The sequence below is a fragment of the Caloenas nicobarica genome, chromosome 1 (assembly GCF_036013445.1).
Source record: "Caloenas nicobarica isolate bCalNic1 chromosome 1, bCalNic1.hap1, whole genome shotgun sequence".
Taxonomy (NCBI): domain Eukaryota; kingdom Metazoa; phylum Chordata; class Aves; order Columbiformes; family Columbidae; genus Caloenas; species Caloenas nicobarica.
This window is the reverse complement of record NC_088245.1, coordinates 192,181,252-192,195,225: the sequence shown is the minus strand read 5'-3', so window position 1 is coordinate 192,195,225 and position 13,974 is coordinate 192,181,252. Positions and strand designations below refer to the sequence as shown.

Genomic DNA, 13,974 nt, shown 5'->3' with positions numbered 1-13,974 from the left:
CCAGCCAAGGCAGCACTGCAGGGCTGCAGCACTGCAGAGGGATGGCTTGTCAGGAGCTCTAGCCAGGGCTGCCATGGTAAGCTTACTCTGCAAATAGGTCCCCATTTCCCAAGAGAGGGGAACTTGGCAGGGAACGTGCAGAGGATGCAAGGGACCAGCAAACATTGCAAAGTCTGGGGCATGCAGTTGTTGATAATGACACTCATTTTAAGTTACCCTCCTTAGCAAGGTAGGGAAATACGCCAAGAAAAGACCAACTTGGTGGAAGAACTGGAGGTGAAGCATGCAGTACCCAGCAGAGCTATTTTGCTTTCCCTTGTAGCCCCAGATTCACTAGAACAAGCTTCAGCTTCCGTTTTCCAGGTGTCAAAGGCAGCTTTTTTTGAGCTCCCTGGTTTCCTAAGGCAGGTGTAGGGCCAGCGGAGTCTTCTTCATACTTCTCACTTGTGTCGCAGCATCCTCCTGAGTGTGGAGCTTAGAGATACTGTTTTGGGGATCCCATGACATACCTTGCAAGAAGTCCATAATTAGGATGAGGTGGGTGGTTGTCCCCACCTCTCGTAGCACATTCCATCCCACAGGAGGAACAAAAGGTGCTGGAGAATATTTGTGCCACAGGACAGTGTAGTGATACAACTGTCAAAGTTCCTTTGCTTGAATCTGAGCTGCTTTTTGCCCAGCTCATCCACTTTAGCTTATATTACAATCTGATCCTCACAGTCAGTTCTCCCCTTGAGGCTGAGATCCTGTTGCTCTAGGTAGAAGCATGGGACTGCTTGTGCATGTGCACATCTCCTGTGCAACTATGTCTTCCTGGAGCTCAAACTAACCTGGTGGAGTAAAAAATTGTGGCCACTGTGACCCCAGGCAAGATATGGGATTGCCCTGAGAACTGGTACTGCCCTAGATGTCAAGGACTGTCCATTCTTGCTTTCTGACCCTGGGTGCCTGAGAGCTTGCATCTTTCAAGGAGACAGTGGTTCACAGCTGAGAAAAATCCTGTGCTTGCTTTTCATTTTTTGGGAAGCCATGTGTTTGAGACAATTTGTTTTCAGAGCTTTCTGTAGCAGACCACACTGAATGTGTGATCAGAAGAAAGGAGGCTTCCAAACCAATTTGCTGAAATGTTTTCTAAACACTGTTTCAGGATTTTTAGATCAAAGGAACAGATCCTTAGCTAACATAAAAAAACACAGATCCACAGAGCTGAACAGCGTTCATCTCCTTCACTAGGAAAAGCGTGTAACCGTGGAAATGTTGGAAGTGTCCTCTGAAGACCCAAGCTCATCTAGGCTCCCACTTAATACAGGACTATCTCACTAGGTCAGGTGAGCCTTGGCATTGTCTAGCCAAGTCTTGAAAGCCTCCATGGGTGGAGAGTTCCCATCTCTGGGAGTTGTTTTCCCTTATGTCCATTCTCCCAAGCTCCAGCCTGGGCTTCTTGTCCCTCAATTTTCCATCTGCCACTTGCAGGAGGCGTTGGGCTCTGTCAGTCGTGTAACTCCCGTCGGGGGAGGCATGATTTGCAATAGGCTCCTGTTGGCTCACCCGCTGCCTCCTTATCTCTGGACTAAACCCACCCAGCTCCCTCACCCTCCGCTCCGAACTCGTGCACTTTGCCCCAGCCATCTCAGTACCGCTCTGACTGGTCTACTCACACCAAGGGGTCCGAAGAAACATGGTGTGTCACTGGTGGCCTCTGGGGACCACCAGCTTCCCTTGTCCTGCCGGCTACATGCCTCCTGTGGCCCACCAGGCACTCTGTCCCATTGGTGGTGCCAGCACACTCTGGGCTCAAACAAGGTGCGACCCATAATTTGTAGCAATGTGAATAGGAGCAGAGGTTTCATTCACTGCACTGGAGATAGTACAGTGAGAAAGCAGTTTCAAAATCCAATTTCATAGGCACAGAGATTACATTTATCTCTTTTATTAGCTAAACAATTCCGTTTTCAAGATAGGACAAAGCATGGGATATTCTTGACAAAACTGGTGCTTCAAAGCTGCCTACATCAGATTTAAAATCCTAGCTTCTAAGCTGCTAACGATAGAACCGATTGTATCTTTTTAGACAGTAGCACTGCAAAACTCACGTTTAATCTCCTCTTTTTATAACACGCTGTAGCTGCCTGGGCTTGCCTATTGGGAAGCAAATGTAGATTGATTTTGCCTTCAAATACCATATGAGGAAACTCAACCCTCACCAACTGATCTTGGGGGCCTGTGGAATGATAAAAGCTCAGGTTATCAAAGTATCTGTAAACTGCCTTCTGATTTCTAGCTGGAGCACCTCCCTGAATCCGGGCCCTTTGATTTAAGGTGGCTGCTTTCTTCCGCCATGTCTCAACAGGCAGAAGAAGGCATAGCTTTAATTCCTGTTGGCTCAGTCACATTAACTCAACGTGACTGAAGAGCCCTCTGCACCTCCAGAAACGCAGAACTGAATGCAGATCTGCATTAGAAACTTCTGCCTGTGTAGTAAGTACCTTGTAACATACAGGGATGTTTCCATACTTCTAGAAATATCAGTGTAAAAGTGCTTTTCTTAGTGACAGTGTTTTGCTCGGAGAACCAGAATTAGCTTTCCTGGGAAGGCACTATTTATTACATTAGACTGCACGTTTTCAGAGCATTTGCAGGTTTTGTGATCTAGGCATATCCATTTCAGGTTGATTTTTAGTGTTTGTGTTGTGATTTAGGGCTCTGACAGATGAGCTGTAGCGAACGATGGTGAGGTGACCGAAGAGGCGACTCACCCAGCTGTTTATTGCTGCTCTGCTGGCAAAGATTCCTGTCCCTGCAGCAGACTTGGCAGAAGACAGTATGTGTCCAGGGCAGAGCTGCTCCAAATGGCATTTTGGTTGAAATCTCCAAGGAGGTGGGATTAGACTAGACAGAAGACTGCGAACTAGGGATACAGAGATGTTGTCTGTAATGCTTTATGCCCATCAAGACCAGCATTGCTGCCATGCCTCAGGTCCTCACAGCTTCTGCCCCATGTTTCTGCCCCCTCTTTGCAGCAGAACTGGTGGTTGTCTGACCTAAACCAACACCAACTTCTATCAGCTTAATCACGATAGCAATGGTACAAGTGTCCTTCTAGTGTGTCAGCTCCACTCCAGCCTTTGGTGGTAGAGTGACAGCACTCAACAGCAGGTCTTCATCTGCTCATCTGTTTTCCAAACAAATGGTAATCTGAGGCCAGAGACTCCCCTGATGCTCCGGTATGGGCACCTAGCAAGGCCTCTGCTGCCAGGGAAGTTGTCCCTTACACTTCAGTTGGAATCCCTGTCCTGCTGTAGGAGTGACCGCTGTCGCAGATGGCACTGCTGCCAGAGATGGAGCTGCCATTAGCGGCTGTCTCCTTCCTCTCGGGGCTCGGAGAGTGTGTGGCCAGAGACAGGCAGGAGCCACTGTGGGAGCAAGTCAGGACTGACTCTGACCTCAGCAATATTGCCAGGATAAAATGCACGAGAGCTTTTCTCCCCCTGGCCCATCACTTACACAGAAAAAATCAGTGGGAAAAAGACTGGGCCTTAAATACACAACGGGCCTTTCCCCACCCATTACCACCTAACCGATAAGCTGCTCCAGGCTATCTTGTTTATGTTTATGAGTGTTTAATACCTCTTAGCATTTGCATTTGCCTTGAAGCTACATGCAGTTCTGTGCTGTAGTGTGCTAAATATTTGTGCCACAAGTACAAACAGATGTTTGAAGATCTACTTTGAAGCAAATCTTTACCCTCTAGATTCAGTCCCAAGACTCTTTGAGAATAGTATACATCACTATATTCAGAGCAAAGCCTTGAAGGGCAGGGAGAGAGAAGATAGGTAGGAATAGCCAGTAGTGCAGCAGGAGCACATACCAACATCTCTATTGCATAAATCCTTCACAGCAGCGCTGTGGACATCAAAGTGTTCATAAACAATTCATTTGTGGGGCCACATTTCTTTAAAGCAATCTCTGCTGCGTGCAGGTCTTTTAGGCTCAGTAGCTTAAGGACAGACTCACTAGCCAGATTCTTGTCACTCTCAAGAGCTATTGCCTGCAACCTAAATAATCTCCCTAGTATCAAAAATTTCAGAATGAGCAGGGGTGATAAAACCTGAATGGTGTGCACAGATGGCTCTTGCTCACACGTATTGCTTCCATCAGCTGCTCACAGGGATGGGAAGGATTCACAAGGCAGACACAAGTGGCATTAAATAGTTTGACTCTCAGAGTCAAAAACTCATTTCAGAGCCAAAAACTGCAAGATGCCCCATGATACTGCATGCCACATGCAAAGTAATGGAGAAGGTTAAACAGCCTCTGCCTGGGGCTGCTCCCAGTTGATGCGAAGATGCAACAGCAAACCTGCAGGAGGAAAGGTAAGATGGTGCTGCTGAAACCAGCCAGGATTGTGTGGTGATTGCTGTGTGGGAGGTTGCAGCGAGGACTCTCAAACGACTTAAACCACTGTGGTATGGCTCTGGTTTTGTTTCTTCTTTTCTCACGTTTTGAGGGAGAAGAGGGTGTGTCTGGAAGTTCAGGTGCTTGCTTGGGACTTAGATGATCTGCATCCAGGTTTCTGCCTTGCCAGAGACTCCCTGGGGTAAGCTGCTCCCATGGCCTCTGCCTTTTGCCTCTCATTCTCCATGGAAGAACAGCACTTCCATACCCCCAAGGTGTATGAGATTAGCACTTCAAAGCCTGTGAGGCATTCAGGTATGGTATGAGAAAGAGCCATATCAGGCCCTGAAGAGATTCACTCTGCATTGCCTTTTGACTGTATGCCTTGGAAAGCAAAGGGAATCCTTCAGAGCACTCAGTGGAGCTGACTTTCAAATGCAAAGTAATGTTTGACCTGAGCTAAACAAGGAACTGATGTTCTGCTGTAAATCTCTCTAATTCACTCTGCAGAACACTTTCCCTCCACTCTGCCTCATTTCACCCATCTCTTGCATTTCTTGCTTAAAACATGAAAACTATTCATATCTATTTTTATATCATTCATTTCCTTTTCCTGGTAATTACTCTTTAGTCTTGTCTAATTCCACGTCATCTCAAATTGTTCTTCCTCCCTTCCTCCTCCTCCTCCTCATCCATGAACTCCGGCGGAAGCCACCCATCACTGAGACATCTGCTAGGACAGTGCAGACAAGTAAATGCCAGGATTTACAGACCCTTTGCCGTAAGGAGCGGCTGGTCATAGGGTGTATTGCAAGAGCAGTGATTGCTTCCTGGCTCCTCCATCCCGCTGGGTGCCCGGTGAGGCTGAAGTGAGTGGTTATTCCTTCCATCTGCATGGGATTCAAGAGACTTACTTGGTTTCACAGAATCACACACAGAATCACAGAATGTTAGGGACTGGAAAGGACCTCAAAAGATCATCTAGTCAGATCCCCCTGCCAGAGCAGGAACATCTAGATGAGGTTACACAGGAAGGTGTCCAGGTGGGTTTGAATGTCTCCAGAGAAGGAGACTCCACAATCTCCCTGGGCAGCCTGTTCCAGTGTCTGTCACCCTCACTGAGGAGAAGTTTCTTCTCAAATTTAAGTGAAACCTCTTGTGTTCCAGCTTGAACCCATTACCCCTTGTCTTACTGTTGGTTGTCACCGAGAAGAGCCTGGCTCCATCCTCATGACACTCACCCTTTATATATTTATAAACATTAATGAGGTCACCCCTCAGTCTCCTCTTCTCCAAGCTAAAGAGACCCAGCTCCCTCAGCCTTTCCTCATAAGGGAGATGCTCCACTCCCTTCATCATCTTCGTTGCCCTGCGCTGGACTCTCTCCAGCAGTTCCCTGTCCTTCTTGAACTGAGGGGCCCAGAACTGGACACAATATTCCAGATTAATTTAGTTTGTTTCTTTGGTTTGGATCCCTGAAACAGTGTCCTCAGGGAGGTTGTCAGCACAGGCAGGAGCCGGAGAGCAGCCCATCCGCGTCTGAGGCACGAAGCTGTTAGACTGACCCAGCTGTAACATGAAACTGCATCTGCCAGCAGTGGGGCCAGTTGTGTCGTCCTGTGCTCCTGCCCCCTCTTCTCAAGAGAGAACATGGGTTTTTTGCTCTTGTAGGGATGAAGGTTGGGATGATGAAAGAATCTAGTAAGGACTGTAGGAATGATTGCAGAAGTGTCTGGCTAGGAGCCTGGCAGCTGCTTGCTGTTACCCCTCTTTACTCAGCATCCCCCAAAGTGGCCTCAATGGGAGAAAAGATGCCTTTTTGGGGGGGCAGCTGACTGCTGGGCCTTCCTGTGAGGAATATGCCACTTGCATCAGTGCTCTAGGTAACGAATCTTACCAGAGGAGAGTTTACAGATCATGGAAGGAGGGGCTGGCCACTTGGGAAGAATATAAGGCTGTTGTCAGAGGATGTAGGGAGGCAACTAGGAAAGCTAAGGCGTCCTTAGAGTTAAACCTTGCGAGAGGGATCAAGGACAACAGAAAGAGCTTTTTCAAATACATAGCAGATAAAACTAACACCAGAGGCAATGTAGGCCCACTGATGAATGAGGTGAGTGCCCTGGTGACAGAAGATACAGAGAAGGCAGAATTACTGAATGCCTTCTTTGTCTCTGTCTACTCTGCCGGGGGCTGTCCTGAGGAGCCCCGTACCCCTGAGGCCCCAGAGGAAGGCAGGGCAATGGAGGAGTCTGCCTTGGTTGATGAGGACTGGGTTAGGGAGCAATTAAGCAATCTGGACATCCATAAATCCATGGGTCCAGATGGGATGCACCCGCGGGTGCTGAGGGAGCTGGCTGAAGTCATTGCTGGACCACTCTCCATCATCTTTGCCAAGTCTTGGGAAACGGGAGAGGTGCCTGAGGACTGGAAGAAAGCAAATGTCACTCCGGTCTTCAAAAAGGGCAAGAAGGAGGACCCGGGCAACTATAGACCGGTCAGCCTCACCTCCATCCCTGGGAAAGTGATGGAACAACTTATCCTTGGTGCCAGCTCAAGACATATCAAGGATAAGAGGGTCATTAGGGGCAGTCAACATGGCTTCACCAAGGGGAAGTCATGCTTGACCAACCTCATAGACTTTTATGAAGACATAACCAGGTGGCTAGATGATGGCAAAGCAGTGGATGTGGTCTATCTTGATTTCAGTAAAGCATTTGACACTGTCTCCCGTAGCATCCTCACAGCTAAACTGAGGAAGTGTGGACTGGACGATCGGGTAGTGAGGTGGACCGCGAACTGGCTGAAGGAAAGAAGCCAGAGAGTTGTGGTCAATGGGGCAGAGTCTGGTTGGAGGCCTGTATCTAGTGGAGTGCCTCAAGGGTCAGTTCTGGGGCCAGTATTATTCAATATATTCATCAATGACGTGGATGAGGGAATTGAGTGCATTATCAGCAAGTTTGCTGATGACACCAAGCTGAGAGGGGTGGCTGACACACCAGAAGGCTGTGCTGCCATCCAGCGAGATCTGGACAGGCTGGAGAGTTGGGCGGGGAAAAATTTAATGAAATATAACAAGGGCAAGTGTAGAGTCTTGCATCTGGGCAGGAACAACCCCAGGTGCCAGTACAAGTTGGGGAATGACCTATTAGAGAGCAGTGTAGGGGAAAGGGACCTGGGGGTCCTGGTGGACAGCAGGATGACCATGAGCCAGCACTGTGCCCTTGCGGCCAAGAAGGCCAATGGCATCCTGGGGTGTATTAGAAGGGGTGTGGTTAGTAGGTCGAGAGAGGTTCTCCTTCCCCTCTACTCTGCCCTGGTGAGACCTCATCTGGAATATGGTGTCCAGTTCTGGGCCCCTCAGTTCAAGAAGGACAGGGAACTGCTGGAGAGAGTCCAGTGCAGGGCAATGAAGATGATGAAGGGAGTGGAGCATCTCCCGTATGAGGAAAGGCTGAGGGAGCTGAGGCTCTTTAGCTTGGAGAAGAGGAGACTGAGGAGCGACCTCATTAATGTTTATAAATACATAAAGGGTGGGTGTCACGAGGATGGAGCCAGGCTCTTCTTGGTGACAACCAATGGTAGGACAAGGGGCAATGGGTACAAACTGGAACACAGGAGGTTCCAGTTGAATATGAGAAGAAACTTCTTCTCAGTGAGGGTGACGGAACACTGGAACAGGCTGCCCAGGGAGGTTGTGGAGTCTCCTTCTCTGGAGACATTCAAAACCTGCCCGGACACCTTCCTGTGTAACCTCACCTAGGTGTTCCTGCTCCAACGGAGGGATTGGACTGGATGATCTTTCAAGGTCCCTCCCAATCCCTGACATTCTGTGATTCTGTCATTCCGTGACCCTGCAAGTCATTTGCAGCAGATTTCCTTGAGGTAGCAATGAAATCTGTGATGTTTTTGTCCAACATCTGCAACCCCAGCAGAAAGAAAATGGTGTGACTCTTGGCTTGTGTTTGCAGCTGAAGCCTTATCAAGGACAGAAAAGAAGATGCACCTATATACTTTTTTTTTAATCTTCTGCAGGTACAAACAGTGTTTTTCTGGTGTAAATCGAGAGGCATAGGGCAATGTGGGAGTGATCCATTCCTAGGAATTTATTTCACACGGTTGTGAGTGGCTCAGCAAGATAGGATGGGAAAAAAAGAAACAGGCCCAAACATTCAGATAAATCTGAAAGACTGAAAGAGCCCAGTAAATGAGTCCCCACATCTCCTGCTTCCCCAGGGGAATGGAAACCTTTCCAAGGGAGCTGATACATCTACTGCCAGTGTTAAAGTGTTTTGTGTTTTTTAAAGAAAAGCCAAGCTACACTCGGAAGTATCACCTGCCCAGTTTTAAGCCCAAACAAATAAATAGTCTTGGGTTTTGCCTCTAATTTCTTGTTTGGTGCCAGTTTTTCTGGGCCCACCATGAGTCTCTTGCTCTGAGAATTTTGGGGCTGTGGACTCAGCTCCCTGGCCCCGTTGCCTCCACGGCAGCTGATGGAACACAGGAGAGGTCCAGCAGCCACCAAGCCCGCATCCTGACAGGTTCGCTGTCCTTTTTTGCCCTTGCTGCCTGATCTCAGTACAGTGTTTCCTGCTTAGTCTCACCTTTCAAGGAGGGACTATGTCCAGTTCCCTTTTAGAAAAGGTAGTTTTTCAAGTTGTCTTTGTTGGGAAGAAAATACTGTGTTTGGCAGCAGTGAAAACAGAGGGCTAAGCACTATCAGGCATGTGCTGCACTGGTGTGATGAGGCTGGTCCAGGACTCCAGCAATTTTTGCTGATTTCTATAGGCTGTAATGGTATGCTGGCATGTACCTAATTTTTCCTTTACCTTAGAGCTTCCCCCCAGGACCCTGTCAGTAATTTGGTCCTGCTTTGATAAACCATCATGCAGACACAACATGGAACTGTAGTCCTAATGACCTGTGTTAATTAAAAATCAAATGACACTTTCTAAGGAGAAAGTTCTTTAGTTCCAGTATTTTCCTAAGATAATTGTACCAAGCCAGCCTTTTACCCTCCCCTGTAGTTTCATTTTTCACTGTGTCTAAACTCCTGCATGCTGTTGCACTGCATTATTTTTTCATCTTCCACCCCATCATTTCAAAGCAGGTTGCCTATTTGTTTAAAAGTACAGCAAAAGCTTTAAAGTATTGAGGAGAGAGACGCCGTATCTTTACTGTGATGTTGTACAGTCTGCTGGTTCTATTTCCCTGCCTTGTAGCACCAAGTTGAGAAACTCTTTGACTCTTCATCTCCCCTGGCTACTAAAATAGCAAGAGGTAAACAGGAAAAAGAGGAGACACCTTCTGTTTGATATCGTTTGACTCTCAAGTTGGTTCAGGCTCTGATATTAATAACTTCCTGTTTTGTTTTAAATCTTCTGACAAGTGAAGAACCTCCATGTGCATTGGCATTTCAGCCTGAACTCGGGCAACTACATGACTAGTGTGTTCTTGGGCTCTGGGCTACAAATTCCAGTTTCCTGCTTACCTTCAGGCCAAAATTTTAGAATCAGAAGTCAAATGACTAAAAATCAGGTGCCTAAAACCACAGTTAGCTGCCAAAATAGAAATGACCTGAGCATCACAACAGTTGAACACCTGCAGACCCTATAAGTGTCATGGGACTTGAGAGGGCAGAATCTACACAAATCAGACTAATCTTACGTAGGACCTCAAATAAGGATCCTAATCTGAAATTCTGGGCTTCTGTTCATTGCTAAGGATAAGCTCAGTAGCTAGAAACAGAAAAGAGGATCTGGAAAAAAGTGGAGAAAGGTGCATTTGTGTAATGTCACTTGTGCAAGATGCTTGTGAAATGTGGTGCATGTTGCATTGCATCATTTTTCACATACACTTGAATTAGTAAGACTCTTTCTTTTCCAGCTATCCAAATAATTTTCCCTGTGAACTGAACTATTTCCTCTGGATAATTTGCTGGTTTGCTACCTAGTGGAGCGGTGGAGTCCCCCCTAACACCTGATGCCTGTGTACTGCCCATGGCTGCTGCTGCGCGTAACCAAGAACCATCTCTGGGTCACGGTGTGCGACAGGACAGCTGGGACTTAGAGGCTCTATGAGATTTAAAAATCAAACCATCTAATCAAGATTCAAAACAGTGCTGGATTAAAAAGACTAAGCAAGTGGTCCAGCCGCGAAGTAATTCATCAGTTGAAGTCCATATCTCTAGAAGAGTTTGTCAAAAGGAAACGTGAAGCAGCTGAAAAGAAACATCCTTAAAGTGAATGTCAAAGGCCTTTGCAGCTGTTGTCCAGTGGACTGGGAGACTCTGGGCTTTGGGGAGAAAACAAGGGTAAAAGAAACAAAAATTTGAATACAGAGGATAAAGTACCCGTTCCCGCTGGGTCATTATAAAGGAAGCAATCTTACCACTACAGGGACCTAATTAGAGACTGAATCTCACAACTGTCTAATGTCTCCTCCAGGACACCGAGAAACCCAAACTAGCTAAAGTAGCCCCTTCAGACCGGCAGCATTAGGAGGCTCTGCTGCTTCAGAGGCATGCTGAAATGCCAGGTTTATATAGCTGTGGTCATTTCCAGTGTTCTTGAATCCTGTAGTCTGTCCAGCACTCACTTAGGACCAGGGGAGCAACTTCATTTTCTTGCCCGGGCAGTACAGCATCATCCTGGTCCTACAGAAGGCAGCAATAGGCCCCCACTGCTGTGTGCCCAAGGCTTCTGGAGGAATGACACCAGCACCAATTTTCCCAGGTAAACATAAAAGTTAATTGTCAACATTAACAAGAGAGAATTTCACATTCCTGTGACTGATGTGAAAAACAAGTGCTTTCAGCTGGTCTCTGAAATGTCTTGTGCAGATCAGGTGTGGATCCTTCCTGGAGATGCCAGTGCTGCCAGGCAGTGGATGCGGGCATTGTTGTGTTTAAGCCTCGGTGCAGGGCTCAGCTCTCCCACCCTGCTACAGCTGGTGCCCATCTGAGACACTGTCACCCTGCTCTGCCTCCTTCTGGAAACGTGGAAACACTGACCATAGCTTGAGGCAAACCCCCGGCAGCAATGCCCATCCCTGCTCTAGCTGCTCCTACCTCCAAGCTGCAGTGCATCACTTTGTCATCAGTGTTCCCAGCAGGAAATTCCCTGAGTTAGGGGTTTTGATTTGTTTGGTGTTTTTTCTAAGCAGCAACAAGTTTTTGCTGGATTTTATTTAAGACTGGTCAGTTCTGGGCCCAGGTCCTCAGCACTCCCCTCCCAGTGGCAGGAAGGGCTGTGCTGGCAGGAGCTGCGCTCTGAGGCGAGTGAGCAGTGGGGTCAGCAGGAAGGAATTATTTTAGCTGGTATTGCCATTAAAGGCACTTTTAATGTAACCCTGCAGAGTGATTCTGTGCAGGTGGGGCTTCAGGGAAGCGCAGGGATCTCTTCCAGTGTTACTGCTAGCAGCCATGCTTTTCTGTGGCAGGATTTTCCAGGCATAGAGAGGGCTGTACCTACTGACCCCTCTCAGGGAGCTCAGCTCTCCTGGGAAGAGCGGGGATGGCTGCTCGGGATGAGTAGATGCGTCATGGATTGGGGTGCAGCGGTTTACAGGTCTCTGGAGTGGGGAGAAGGTAAGTGACCTGCCTAGAGAGAGCTCAGCGCTGATGACATCTGACAAGGACATTTTCATAACTGAAATAAACAAACAGATGCCTTTTTTGCTCTAGGGAAGTAATTTCTTCTGTGCTACTAGCCTGAGATGGTTTGCTTGGCTTAGCCTGTATTTTTACCATATGCAACAAGCCTTAACCACTTAATTTGAGGCTGTTATTCATTTGGGGCCGACATGAAACATTTCTGGCATTTCTTTTCCATTTCTCTGGCCCTTATATGTTGATAATGTCTCCGCTTCTGTATATATGTTTTCTTCTTCAACATTTCAGTTCTCTTCTCCTGTAATATTTTAAAGCCTTAATGGTCTGATGTTGCAGATGGAGAGTATTAGTTACTTTCCATAACCACTCTGGCCGCGATGACTTCCTTTGCTTGACAAGTTGATTACTCTGTCAAGGTGAATGTTAAATCTCTCTGGAGTATTTCTGCGTGTCTTGTGCCAGATTGCAGTTGCAAGCTGGTTTCTTATCAGATATGCTGTTTCTCCAGACACAAAATACCAGGAGTGAAACTGGGATTTTGAGGAGCTTTATTCCCCACTTCTCTACTGAGATTGATATTGCTCCGCTTTATACAAATAGGATTTATATGGCTATATCTCTAAACGTGACAAACTAATGTGTGGCAAGCAAACCCAACTGATGAAATTCAATTGACAAAGAAAATTCCCATCCTGGCAACTACCCAGCAAAGTCTGCAAGTAGCTATTAGGAGTTGATAATAACTGCACCAAGTCTGCCAAAGCTGCTGGAGATGTCACTGACAGACATCTTTGCGGAGCCAAAGGGCTGTTGCGGTGCCCTCTCATTGCTGCACGGCATCACCACGTCCAAAAGGGCAGCGTCCTGGGTGAGCAGTGGGGCTGCCAGGCACCCCAAAGGGCCAGTGATGAGCAATAGGGACCAGAAAGGGACCTTTTGAAAAGCATTGCAAAAATGACTTAACACTGTATGGGCTCATTAAGGTGGGGAGGAAACTCCCTGTCCATTGCACAGTAGGACAGTGCTGGGGTTGGTGTCTCAGGTCTTGCCATCAGCACGTGAGTCCGCAGCTCCCTTCACAGACCCGGCGCGGGATCCAGTTAAGTCTCTGCTTGCCACCATGACCATACACAGCACCAAACCTTGCATCCCAATGCCGTGCACACGCCGCCCAGGCCTCCAGAGACCTCAAAATGTCCATATTCTGCATGACCCCTAAAAGAGGGGAGACAGCAGTTGCAGCATAGAAGCTGTAGTGTTAACAGTGCTTTCAGATTGTCTGGTGGATATAATTGAGGCAAAACAGCAAAACCCAACTAAATTAAATGCACTTCATAGGAGTTCTGGATGGACAACAGGTCACATTGTTTGTGAGCTTCAAACCAGGTAAAGGGGGATGGATCTTCCACAGAGAAATCGCTGACATTGCCTTCAAATTGTCATTGTTAAGGTAGGAAAAACATGCAATTTTATCTTAATTTTTCATAGTTGATATGTTATCAGGAAGTGGCATCTAGACCGCTACAGGTATTAAGAATTTGGGAAAATTAACTAAGCAACACAAAGAACATAAACCAGTGGGTGCTCTCTGAGAAGACAGGGAAACTGTGTCCCTATGCCACTGAATGCTTCAGGAGAATGAGTCCTAATAGCTATAATATCCAAATGTCACCTGGGACCAGAGTGTGAACAACTCTTTTGTAATATTACTTAGCAAATGTCTCTACTTCTTGAGCTCGTTGCAGAAGATAAAATAAAAGGTTGGCCAGCATTGTTATCATTATATTCAGCAGCACAGGATCCATCCCCACCGCTCGCCCAACCCTCCTCTCAAGACCTACTTTTGCCGGGAGAGGCAAGATAACCTCGCCACTGAAAATAGCTGGGACAGCAGCCAACGGAGATTAATGGCATCATTAACATCCCCAGGGTATTTATAGGTTTAAAAATGCCTCGGACCTGCAAACGGA

At 47.3% G+C, this 13,974-nt stretch overlaps 1 long non-coding RNA gene across 1 annotated transcript in view; it reads left to right on the top strand.

Annotated features, from left to right (window-relative positions):
* Positions 1–11,452, top strand: part of LOC135990740 (uncharacterized) — a 56,312-nt gene extending 44,860 nt beyond the window's left edge. The window contains exon 4 of the long non-coding RNA XR_010606459.1: positions 10,279–11,452. This is a non-coding gene — a long non-coding RNA (uncharacterized LOC135990740). The remainder of the gene's footprint in view (positions 1–10,278) is intronic.
* The last annotated feature ends 2,522 nt before the right edge of the window (positions 11,453–13,974 follow it).